The 12,340-nt window shown below is 40.8% G+C and overlaps 1 protein-coding gene and 1 long non-coding RNA gene across 17 annotated transcripts in view; one reads left to right on the top strand and one right to left on the bottom strand.

Annotated features, from left to right (window-relative positions):
- The window catches only part of DLGAP1 (DLG associated protein 1), an 889,418-nt gene that overhangs the window by 302,841 nt on the left and 574,237 nt on the right, over positions 1-12,340 (bottom strand). The gene's annotated exons all lie outside the window — the stretch shown is intronic.
- The window catches only part of LOC131811672 (uncharacterized), a 365,766-nt gene that overhangs the window by 180,452 nt on the left and 172,974 nt on the right, over positions 1-12,340 (top strand). The window lies entirely within an intron of this gene.

The following is a 12,340-nucleotide window of genomic DNA, read 5'->3' on the forward strand; positions in this document are numbered from 1 at the left end:
TTTTACACTACATTAACTTGTTTAATCCTCTCAAACTCCCTATGTGATAGGTATTATCTTCATATTCCAGAGGACGGGAGAGGTTAAGTAACTCATTCGAAGTTGCATGATCGGTAAATACAGGATTTGAGCATAGCTGCCTGGCTCCAAAGCTTCAGAGATAGAGCATTTCAAATGGGGAAGCCTTTCTTTTCTACCCTTTCTTTCTAAACCCCAGCTCCAAATCCTTCTTCCTATTAAGCCCCCATATTCTGTGTTCAAGTATCTATGCTTTTTCTTACTTCATTTTGCATTATATGTATCTAACGACCTAGTTCTACTAGGCTCTGAGAGTAGGAATTGATTTTAAAAATTTTTGAATTCCCCTCTCCTCTCATCTTCAACCCTTAGAGAAGGGAAATCCTCATTTTTTGTCACTTGATTACTCAGGAAAAGCTCTTTCCAAATAAATCTCATTACAAACTTGACTTTTTAATAGGATCTCCAAATTCCAAAAGAGGACTTACTTATTTCAGGTAATATGCACTCACAATAACAACATTCCTCAAGTCAGTCTAACCCAAATTATAACCCAAAAGATTTCTCTAATGAATTATTATAAGGAAAAAAGGAAATAATCTATTTTAAGTTTTTAAGGAAAAAAAAAATCAAATTTTAGTGATACCAAAACTTAAACTCATTAGTGGCTTTAAAAAAAATAAAACCAAAACTTATTTATTTATTTGAGAGAGAGAGAGACAGCACAAGCAGGAGAGCGGCAGCCAGAGGAAGAAGCCGACTCCGTGCTAAGCAGGGAGCCCAATGCAGGACTCAATCCCAGAATTCTGGGATGATGACCCAAACTGAAGGCAGACACTTGACTGAACCAACTAGCTGCCCCTGTTAATGGCTTTTTATCTTAATCTCTTTTGGGGACATGATAAAAATCTGTGGACTTTTCTCCCTAGCAGGATGAACACAAACACCCTTTCTCCTTGGCTTTTGAAGTTCTGGAGTTCACTGACCCCATAGAGTACACTCTTGAATAGTCTAAATGTCCACAGTCCCAAGCTAGAACACGAAGTAGGGGGATAAGTATGCTCTGCTTTTCTTCATCTGAGTCCTCATTATACCCCCCTCCATCCTGCCCACTAAGGGATCTTCTCAAGGTAGCATTAATTTGGCCATCAGTTAAGCTATTCCTCGGTTCTGCTTCTGGACAGCCTAGGCCCCATGAACAACCTCCCCACAGATGCTCCAGGCCTGGGACCTCTCTTCCTCTGAGGGTCTGCATCAAGGAGTTCTGCCTTAGGAAGCTCTTCTAGAAAGGCCTTTTCTGGAAAGTAAGCTTTCCAAATGGCCTGCCACCAATGGCATTTTTCTGGCCTGCTGGGCTGAAATGATTTCTTTCTTTTGAGGCCTCAAAGATGGCCAAAGAACACTTGTTTTCAGAAAGCAGTATGAGAAAATAGGGCTTTTCAAGTTTGTCAAATAAACAAATGAGGCCAGACAGCTCGTTTTTGGTAATTCCAGTTCCCTTAAAACAGAAGCCTACTTTATCATGGTTATCATTCCATGAGCTACTGTGTAGTATCCAAATGGGTAATTATTATTTATATTTCAGAATGGTGTGCAAAAGTCTCACACTGACACCCAGAGATCAGTACATTAATTTTTTAGTGTGCCATGGGAAGGTGTGAGATTCACTCATCTCAGTGAATAGGGTTAAATTAAACACTGCCCTAATAACCCATAGTGAAGACTCCATGGGCCTCTCCAGAAAGCTCTTGCTCTTTGACCAAAGGCGGAAGAATGTGAGGCGGCCAGGAGTGGCTCAGGTGTAACTATGATGCCAACCATACTTGTTGGTGGGAGAGGAGCTGAGTGGCACCAGCCGTATGAATGGCTGTGGCACACATTACTATGCATCGCCAACTTCTGGATCCCTTTGCACCCAGATGCAGCTCCTAGAGGTGCCAGCAGATCATAATTTACAAATAAATGTGAGTAGGAGAATCATTTTGCCTTGTCTAGGACAGAGTTTCAGCCCAAAGCTGAGCATGAGTGGAAATATTCTAGGTACTGCCTGGTAGGTTGATGGTAAGTCAGGTACAAAATGCAGAGTGGGGTACCCACTGGGGCTCAGTGGGCCTCTGCCTTTAGCTCAGGTCATGATCACAGGGTTCTGGGATTGAGCCCCGCATCGGGCTCCCTGCTCAGCGGGAAACCTGCTTTCCCATCTCTCTTTCTGCCTGCCTCTCTGCCTACTTGTGATCTCTGTCTGTCAAATAAATAAATCTTTAAAAACAAACAAACAAACAAACAAACAAAACCCCAAAATGCAGAGTAGGGGCAGAGCAAGGTTCCCTGGGCAGGACAGCGCCAGGCAGAGGGGAAGAGCAAAGAAAATGGCGTGAGGTGCCCAGCACAATGTCCTGCGCACAGTGACTGATGGATACATAGGAGCTGAAATCTGGGCAAATCCCAAGTTGTCGTCATGTTTCTAGTGAAAATTTGCTTTTACTTATTGAAAACTAGCTCCCTTATAGAATTTACTCCTCAAAGTAACTCCCAAGATAAGTATTTTGCAAAAGAGGGGCTAGAGGATGAGTGGAAGTGACTGACTTAATGCCACATAGTGAGTGAGTGGAGGACAGCATTCACACTGGACAGCCCTTGCTCATTGGGCCTCTCTGGGTCTGTGTGTGTGTGTGTGTGTGTGTGTGTGTGTGTGTGTGGAAAAGGATTGGCTGGTTCTGACACCTCTCAGCATGAAGCCATCCCAACAGGATGTTACCTTCTCTTGGCAAAGTCCAAATCTAGTAGAAGTTGTAATATTGAGAACAACTACTAGAAGTCATTATATTAGTGCTATCCAATAGAATTTTCTGTAACAATGGGAATGTTTTCTGTTTTTCCCATAGGTTAAACATGAGCCACCCATGACTGCTGAGCACTAGCAATGTGGCTATTGTGACAGAGACATTGAAGTTTGTGTTCTTATTTAACTTAATGTAAATTTCAATAGTTGCTTGTGGCTAGTGGCTGCCATATTGGACAGCACAGAACGCGATTGTTTGCTTTAAAAGGAACTCTAAGGGCCATCTGCCCAAATTTCCTTTGCTCTGTCCCTGACATGTTCATCCAGGCTCTCATTACACACGTTTATGAAGCTCTCCTCCTATCTTAGGATCTGATGTCTTTGTTAGGAAGAACTCTTCCTAATCTAACAATGGCACCTTCAAATGTATGATCTGGGGATACAGTTTTGTTTTGGCATAATAAACCCATTCATTTTTCCCTGGGGCTATCCCTTGATATGCTCTCTCAGGGCTTCTCTTGTTCCTGTGAACAAGAGAATATCAGCCCCATTTGTGTCTCCGTTCTCTCGGTGCACGGCACTGTAGGCCATCCACGGAATCCTGTCATCTGACCATGCTGGCCTAGAGCTGAGCTGAGCGCTAGCTGCGGAATGAAGGGGAGAATGCCTTCCCTCACCACCAGTGCTCTGCTCTCTGCCTAGATTTCTTCTCTAGAGCCTAGGAAGCCCCAACTGGTTCTGGGGCCAGGGGCCTGGTAGTTGGGCTCAGCCTGGTTAATATCTGATGCCTCCTAGGCCTCTCTGGGGAGTCCTTCCCTGTTCTTTCTTCCCTTCAATCATTGCTCCTCCTTAGAAATACTGCCCAGAGAGTTAAATTGTTTGGGTTTGGTCTCCAGGCTAAACCATGTCCTTCATCTTTGGGAAATTTGAGTGTTTTAGAAAAAAAAAATTCTATATCATTTTGTCAACTAAAAACCAAATCCTGTCCTCCGCGTTTCCTTATTTTCACCAGCTGGGCGGGCGGCTACCTTATCTGTTGTGTTCCTTTTCCCAAACTGGTCTTTCCCTTCTCACGTTTATCTCGTCACCTTTCCCAGATTTCAGTCTGGGTCACACAATCACTAAATAAATCTTGGTGGAATGAGGCTTGTCGAGAATGGCAATGCTATTAAGCCATTTAACAAAAATTTTTATTATACACTCATGATCTAGATAATGTAAAGGGACTACATATTTTGATAGTTGGATGGATTCATCCCTGGTTGAAGCTAAGAAATACAATGCTATATTCTATTCATCCATTAATCTAATTAAATGAGGTTAAATTGGCGTGCTTTAATTTTAGTGAACTCTTAACATTTCATTCTTATGCATGGGGGTATTTTATAAAATACTGAACCAAGAGAAGGTGGAGGCTTTAGGATATATTAAGATTGTATCCATTACTTCAAATGAACTTCATCTGGGTTTAAACAAAGAGGGGAGTGCATTAAGTAAGGGCTTGCTAGAACATTGAATTACTGGCAGTGAGATACATGTACATGCGGAAAAATCCCAAATGAGTTGAGAAGTGGGATAACACAGATTACACTGACTTCCAAGTTCATCACTTAACTGCAATTGATCAGTTCTTTCATCCTGATGCATTTCTTTCTTTTTTTTTCTTTTTAAAGGATTTTATTTGTTTAACAGAGATAGAGATCTCATAAAGGGGACTGGGAGAAGGAGAGGGAGAAGCATCCTCCCCTGCTGAGCAGGAAGCTTGATGCTGGACTCAATCCCAGGACGCTGGGATCATGACTTGAGCTGAAGGCAGAGGTTTAACTGACCAAGCCACCCAGATCCCCCATTGTGATGCATTTCTGAAGTCTGGACATTCCATATTGTTACCTATTATAAGAATTTAGTTTAAACTCAACTAATATCCACTGAACAGCATATATTTATTGGATATATACAGCCACGTCTAAGGTGCTCTGTACGAGTGCTCTGTACTGTATGTTCTGTGACTCAGTTAAGTTATACATTTATAGGTAATTAAGAAGCATTCTGATGGTAGACCTATGGGGAAACTTATCTTTTCCTTAAGAGCTAGAGTAATAATTTAACAAATAATAAAGCTGTTTGAACGTCTTAAATATTTAGTTAATAACCTGGGATATATGGAGCTCGTGCACCGAGGAGAATTCTGACTCACAATATGCCTGAGAAATAACACTCTGGTCTCCCAAAAGGACAAAATATAAAGTCACAGTGACTTATAGAGGAATTGAGTTTGGGGATTCCTAGTTCATTTCCTCATCATTTCAGTGAAATTACTTCTCCTGGAAGCAAACATCCCTGGCACCAAGCAAATGATATCAAATGGGCATTTAATACCACATTTCTTTGGATGTAACTTTACAGTGTTATTAACAACATCATAACTACAATCAGGTTGGCAATCTCAAGGGGTCAATAATGTTGTTTCCCACTGAAACAAATGAATAATCAAAACAGCCTTGAGAGATGGTTGTTTCATAGATTGAGGTCTAATTGTCCAGTTACATGAAATAACATTGTACTACTACAATTTAATGATTTGTATATCTGACTCTGTAAACAAATCTCACATGTTCCTTTCTTTCTAACTTAGCTACTTTTCAAACTAGACTTAAATTTATAGCCAGAGTTGATCTTCTTTTTAATTTTAAGGTTTTATTTATTTATTTGAGAGAGAGAGAGAGAGTGTGTGTGTGTGTGTGTGTGTGTGGCAAAGGGAGAAGCAAGCTCCCTGGAGCCTGACATAGGGCTCGATCCCAGGACCCGAAGATCACGACCTGACCCCAAGGCAGACACTTAACTGAGCCACCCAGGTGCCCCTCACCATAGCTAATCATTTTCAAAACTCTTATTAAAATAGATTCTCATCGAGAAACAACCCTTCAGGAAAAGAACAATGGGAATATTTCCAAAGTAGAGGCAGCATCATATGCAGGAAAGTGAACAGGTTTTGGAATCAGAGCAGAGTTTAAATCTCCATTATGTCACATCCAGGCAGTATAATCTCGAGCAAATTAGTTACCCCATTTTGTGTATGAACAGTTACCCTGCTAACTCTCAGAAATAAGGACAATATATATGATGCATAGGCCCATAAGCCTTTCTCAATACATTATGTTCCCTTTTTTCCTTTCCTCTGCCGCCTTTTTCTCATTGCCATCATTCGTTATCACATGGAGGAGCATCTGGCCATAATGGAGATGAGAAGATGCTCAGTATGGTGCTGTGGAAAGGAATCGAGGGCCCTGGGCATTCTCCAAATGTCAGTTCCTCTCTCGGGGTCACAGGCGAGCAAGAAGGTATGAGGTGATGTAAGAATTTGCCTGCCAAAGCCAATAAGTGATTTTATAGTGGCTCAGTCCGAACTCTGGGTGCCCCGTGATCAGCTGTTTTCATGGATGGGCCCCCAGGACTGCAGCGGGGAGAGGCGTTGCTGCTAATTAAACTTACCAAACTTGGGATAGCTACCTCACACGTTTTGGACTTTGGTCAAGGTTTTAGCAGGGCAGTGGATGGAGGGGGACGGATTTGGATTTGAATCCTCCTACTCTTGTTTCTGTTTAAAAATTTTTTTTTTCTGTAAAGTTGGCTCCTCTGAATACGGAATTCTGTGGTTCAAAGGTGTAAAAAGCATTGCGCTAACAGGCCTTTGAAGTTCTTTCTGACACCTAGCTCTATTGACGATGCATGCTCGCTGGGGGTTCGTAAAGAAGAAAGACAAAGAGATGCACTCTCCAGAGACTCTAGCCATGGACTAAACCACAACCAAATCAGACCCAGTCAGTGCCTGGCATGGGAGAAGCAGGGGTGAGTCAGGCAGCGGAATTTCTTGAGCTTACAGAATACCAAGATAAATGAATGCCTCATGCTACATGATTGTGGCGTGCTACGCTGGGGTAAGAGGAACTGGGAAAGATTTCCTGCTGGGCATGCTTCTGTACTGCTCTCTACACCTGAGCAACCAAGGGCATGCCAGTTACTTTCTCCAGGCCTCAGTTTCTTCCTTGTAAGTATGGTTCTGGGCTAGTCTTCCATTCCCAATTATTTAATAAAGTCGCTACCTAGACAGGGAAGAAGAGAGACAAGGAAGAAAGGAACAGGAGAAAGCACAGCTAAGCCCAATTCTCTGGTGCTTAGTAGGGTGCAGGGGATGGGGAAGTAGAAGTAAGAAGCAGTATAATTAACGTCACATATCTGATTTCTGAGGGTCATTGCAGTGAGACCAGTGAAGGGCATTATTAAGGCCTTGTCCAGCATACATGCAGTGTCCAGGGAGTTCTATAATACCACTCTGGGATATGGGGCAGTATTACTGATTGGTGGGCGCAGAGAACAAAAAGAAGGCAAGCAAGGTCCGTTTGGAGGAGAAACAAGGGTGTGGTTTCCAATTTCCTACCACAGAACGGCCGCAGGAATTGGTTATGTAGATTTACCAATGGAATCTAATAAATAACAGTTGGCAGCATGAAAAGTCAAAATATGTATATCTTTAAAGAAGCATGAAAACTCACAGGAGACATTTTTGATTGATTGTTCAGTTCATGAGATCATCTGGCATGAAATAAAATGTTTCCTTTTCTGTGCAGTGATTGCATAAGCCAAATATGGCAAAGCGACCTACACGACAATTTTCGGCCTATGGATCTGATTTTTCATCAGCCTCACCACACACCCCTCACAGAGGGTTCTTGTTTTTGGTGGATTTGTTTCACCTCCTTTGTGAAAGCCTTAGAGTGAAGGCAGCAAGCAGGAAAATCAGCTATTTATAGGCCTTTTTGACGAAAAGTGTCTGCTCAGCGTGCCATGGAATACTTCCAAGAGGTGGGAGAACAGGAAACTATCTAAAATCAACTAGAAGGCTGGAGGAGTGTTATGGGGGAAAGATTTTACATGGGAATCATTTTCAGAAAGCTCAGGTTTCATTTGCAAACAAATGACAGTTACTTTCACTGACACCCCCTGAGTTACCGAAAAGCCAGCTAAACTTATACTAGTTAAGGAGAGAGAAAGGAAAAAAAAAGACATGAATTCTCCAAAGGTTAAAAGTAGTTGGGGTTTGTAAAGGGACTCGAAAGGCACACCTCTCTCTGTCCTATTTATTGCTGGAGGGACCCCAGTCAGACCAGCACTGCCAGGCAGCCTATCTGTAGCTGGCTTAGGGATGGAGGTGATTCATCTGGGACTTTGGGCCCGAGCGAAAAAGAGAGACTGACAAGGGCTTGTTGTCATCTGCTAACAGAGGCGGAAGACCTCCCACCCATTAAAGTCATCCTGCAGGAAATACTCCTCAGAAAACCTGGATGAGTCATTATGGGAGGCAAATAGAGTTGCCTTGTAGACAAGTTCTGGAGCTGTTGATTACACTTGTCCTGTTGACTTATCAAATGTGCCTGGAATAAGTCAGCCTTGGCCAACTTAGGTTGTGAAAGCAAAAGCAGGTCTTCCGTGAACAAACTAAAACTTCAAGAGGCCAGAAGAATTGTGTTTCGTGGGCAAAGAAATATAAGCCATGGGAAAACCTGACCCTTGGTGGTGAGCTAACAAAAGATCTACCTTTTGTGATCTCTTCATCTGAGGATGAAACCCTGGGGTGTTTCGTTGGGACATGTGCGAGGGAGCCTTAAACCTACACAGGGATGAAGACCAACTGGCATCCAATGCTGGGCTTTCCTTTATAAGGGGATCGGATATGCTCAATGTAACCCTGGTTTAATGAAAGTTGGTCAAACAAAATATAAGGAAGTGTTAGGGTACGTGGAACACATGAAGAAGCAGTGAAGCATTTTGATGTCTGAAGATTTGTAAACCTCAAACATTTCACACTGTTTTTTAATTTATTTCCTGAATCAGAAATTATTTTTTTTCCAAGACATGAACAAACAAAAGAGTCATATATCATCAAGCCCATTTTACAGGTACAGAAATGGAATTACTAAATGAAGGGAGGCCTAAATCATGTTAGAAGTCAGCAGTGATAGTAAAGTTAATGGAGTGCCTGAAGCCCTTGTTTTCATCTGTTAGACTCTACTGCCCCCTTCAGTAAATAAGTTGATAAATGTAATCTTACCGTTCCCTAGACTTGGGTTACAGTGTGGCTCTTAGATTGGTTTCTGGGTTGCAATCACCCCAGAACTACAGATTCAGAATCTTTTGGATTAATATCTAGAAATCCTCATTTTTTAGCCAGCTTCAAGGTGATTCTTGTGCACACAAAGTTAAGGAATCATTGTCCTAAATATTCCAGAGCAGGTAGCTACACATAAAAATGAATTAAAAAAAAAAAAAAAAAGATTTGTATCACAACTATGTTAGCAATTTTTATCCCAGAAAAGTAAGATGAGAGGTGTGGGGAGGTGGCTACCAAGATAGTGTAAGATCTAGAGAAAGTAGATGGTGCTCAGAGTCCAGTCCTAGGGCTCTGAGTATTTCTGCTCCATTTGTCCCCCTTTGGTACATGGTTTATTCATAATGAGACCACTGAGATGCAGGAGGGACTGACAGGGATAATAGGAGAAATATACCTATTTCTATTTTTCAGAAGTTAAAAATTTACTACTCTGCCATTAGTAACCACAGAATTACAAATTGCAGGTAATCGTTTAGTTAATAACTGTTTTCATCTCTTGTGAATCTTTTAAGCCACAAACATGCTTCGAATCTAACTTTGAGATCAGTTTTTTCCTCCCTTTGCCTCCTTGTGCCTTGACCCCACTGCCTTAAAAGGATGTGCTGAGGATGGGTAAGCTAGTCTTTGGAAAGACCCTTAAAGGTTTGCATAGATGTGTGAGACATAATGGGAAAAAGAACAGGGACAGTGAGTATGCTGGTTTCAGCCTGCTACCGACAAGATGACTGATCTGGTATCAGCCAAGGTGTCTCCCTAGGGTTTATTTTTGTCATTTTTAGAAAGAGGGGGTTGGACTAAATAATCTCAAAGAATTCTTCCATAAGATGATTATTAGATGAGAATTAGGTAGGCAGGAAGTTGCTATATCCACCTTGCAAGGAGAAATTTGTGAGAAGGTATAGCAGATGGCCTTCCAATGAGGTGGTTCTAAAATGCTAACACTATCATTTTTCTGAAAACAAAAAAACAAAACCTGCTTGATTCTTTACACAGATTTTAGGCACCTGGAGAGGAAAACCAGGGAGGCATTAGACAATTTTGCAAGTCTATATGAAAGAGTGGAGGGGGAAAAAAAAAAAAAAAAGCAAGTGGAGCAGAAGTCATTTCCTTTCATTTTTGTTGTATGTCTCTTTGTATGAAAGGGATTTCTCCTCACACCAGGGAAGTAGGGCACAGGCACCCCTAAATGGTTTATACTAATGGTCTAAGATGAAGTTCAATAAAATCAGTGTAAAGGCAAAGCAATGAGTTTTCTAGTGAGATCTCCAAAAAATGTGATTCCCCACTTTATAGTCATTCTTCTTCCATGGACATTGTGAAATTGTGTGGGATCTTATGTCATGAATCAGAGATCAAAGAAAGCGTACATATAAATGCAAATTTTGAAGTATGGGTGCGGGGATGTCTATGCAGATGTAATGAGTAGAGACGGACCTGTACACATGCATACTATGTGTGGTAACTCTGGAATCCACATGATTCTGCTTCATAGACAATTCTGTGATATCACAAGACTGAATTTGTAGGAAATTTCCTATTTTTGTGAGAACAGTGAGTAGAAACTTCAACTGATAGAGAATAGTGACTTAATGTGCATGAAAGAGAAAAATCTACTTGTCTAGACAACTCATTTTGCAAATGTAATTAGAAGTTTCTTTATCTTGGAAGTGGAAACAGACTAGGGTATATTGCTTAACTTGAGGAAATAAAAAAACAACCATTTTTAAAGATAGTTTTATATAGTCTTATACTTAAAAGACCGAAGAATCAGAATTTCCTTGGTCATACAAATGTTCTCCAAGAGAGAAAAGAGTTCAAAAATAACAGAAATTAAAAACTGGTCAAAAGCAACAGAAGGAGTGAGATGACATGCTTCTCCTTACACTCTATTCCCTCCTTTACCTTTGCTAATTGTATAACAACAATGAATTTATTCTTTTTATATTTACCTTTTAGCTAGAGAGGGGGCTGGGTTGAAGGAGAAAAAAATCATTCACTGGGTTGAAGGAGAAAAAAAAAAAATTAAGGGACACCCCTCCACCCCCACTGTTGTTTCTGTCTAAGAATTTATAAAAACATTTAAATATGCATTTATAAAAATTAAGTAAAAGAAATCTCCCCATGCCATAAGTGTTCCAGATGTCAGTTACTAAGGACAAAACGGAATGATAGGAGATAGGCAAGATGAGAATCAGAGATATGAGAATCAGATAAATGAGCCCTGGATGGGAAGTTATACACACATGTTATTTTTATCCAGTGGGAAAAGTTATGTGTTCAAAGTTTCAAATGAGTAATACAAATCAGTGAGGTCGCATAATTCTTTGTGGATATCATTAGTAACCTGGTTTTACCTGAAAAGGCCAATTTTCATTTTTCTCTACCAAGCTGGCAAATGACAGGAAAAAAATCGGACCAGGGAGTATTATGGTTTGAACCATGTAAAGTTCTGGTTTCAACTGTTTAGACCTGAAAGATGGAATTTCCCCATGATTCAACAGCATACCGGGGAGCACACTAACCTAATAAGAGAGGTTGTTGCCTTTGAAACTAAAACAAAATGGTGAAAACCTAATCACCAAATCAAAGCCAACTTGGTAATATTGTACGTATATTTTAGCAGCCCCTATAACGTCTCAAACAAAAGACCAGTGTGTCCTAGCATTCACGAGTCACTGTTCATGTAAAGTTGGGTAAAGCTGTGATCCCAAGTGGACAAGAGATTATGAGTAACTATTTCTCCAGAGAATGTGAAGGATTACCTGGAGCTTTTGCCTTTAATTTGCAACGAAGCAACCTGTTTTCTAAGGAGGACAGAGAAAGAGGAAATAAAGGCCACTGTCCACGAAGAGATCCAAGGCTGGTTTTTTTCTCTTCTGTGCTAACCAGTGCTATACCTTCCTTTAGTAGATTGAACTCGGTCTGATCAGAAAACAGGTTATGAAACCTTTGATTGTGGCTAGCCAAGTACTTTAGAATAATGAAATTGCAGACCAAGAATCGTAAAGTTTCTTCAACGGATTTCAAGAAGGATTTCCTATTTTTTTTTTTTTCGAGCTTCCTTTGGCTACCACTGACTCTTTCCGGACCCCAGCTTTCTGACAATCTTTTGCCAATGGTTTTCCCCACATCTTCACTACTATTTGGGCAATAGTGAGAATTAGAATCAGAGAGAGAATTACCAGGATTCTGTTAGCTGTGCACTTGATTCTACCTTCAAAGTTAGGATCAGACAGTAGTAACCTCATTTTTCTACCAACAGAGGGTATATTTACTAAGATCAGTGAAAAAAAATAGAAGATTGTGCAAGCCATGAAGGAAATACATTCAAGAATCTTGACACTCCTTAATGGATTATCAAAACAATTTAA

This window comes from Mustela lutreola, chromosome 11 (assembly GCF_030435805.1).
Source record: "Mustela lutreola isolate mMusLut2 chromosome 11, mMusLut2.pri, whole genome shotgun sequence".
Taxonomy (NCBI): domain Eukaryota; kingdom Metazoa; phylum Chordata; class Mammalia; order Carnivora; family Mustelidae; genus Mustela; species Mustela lutreola.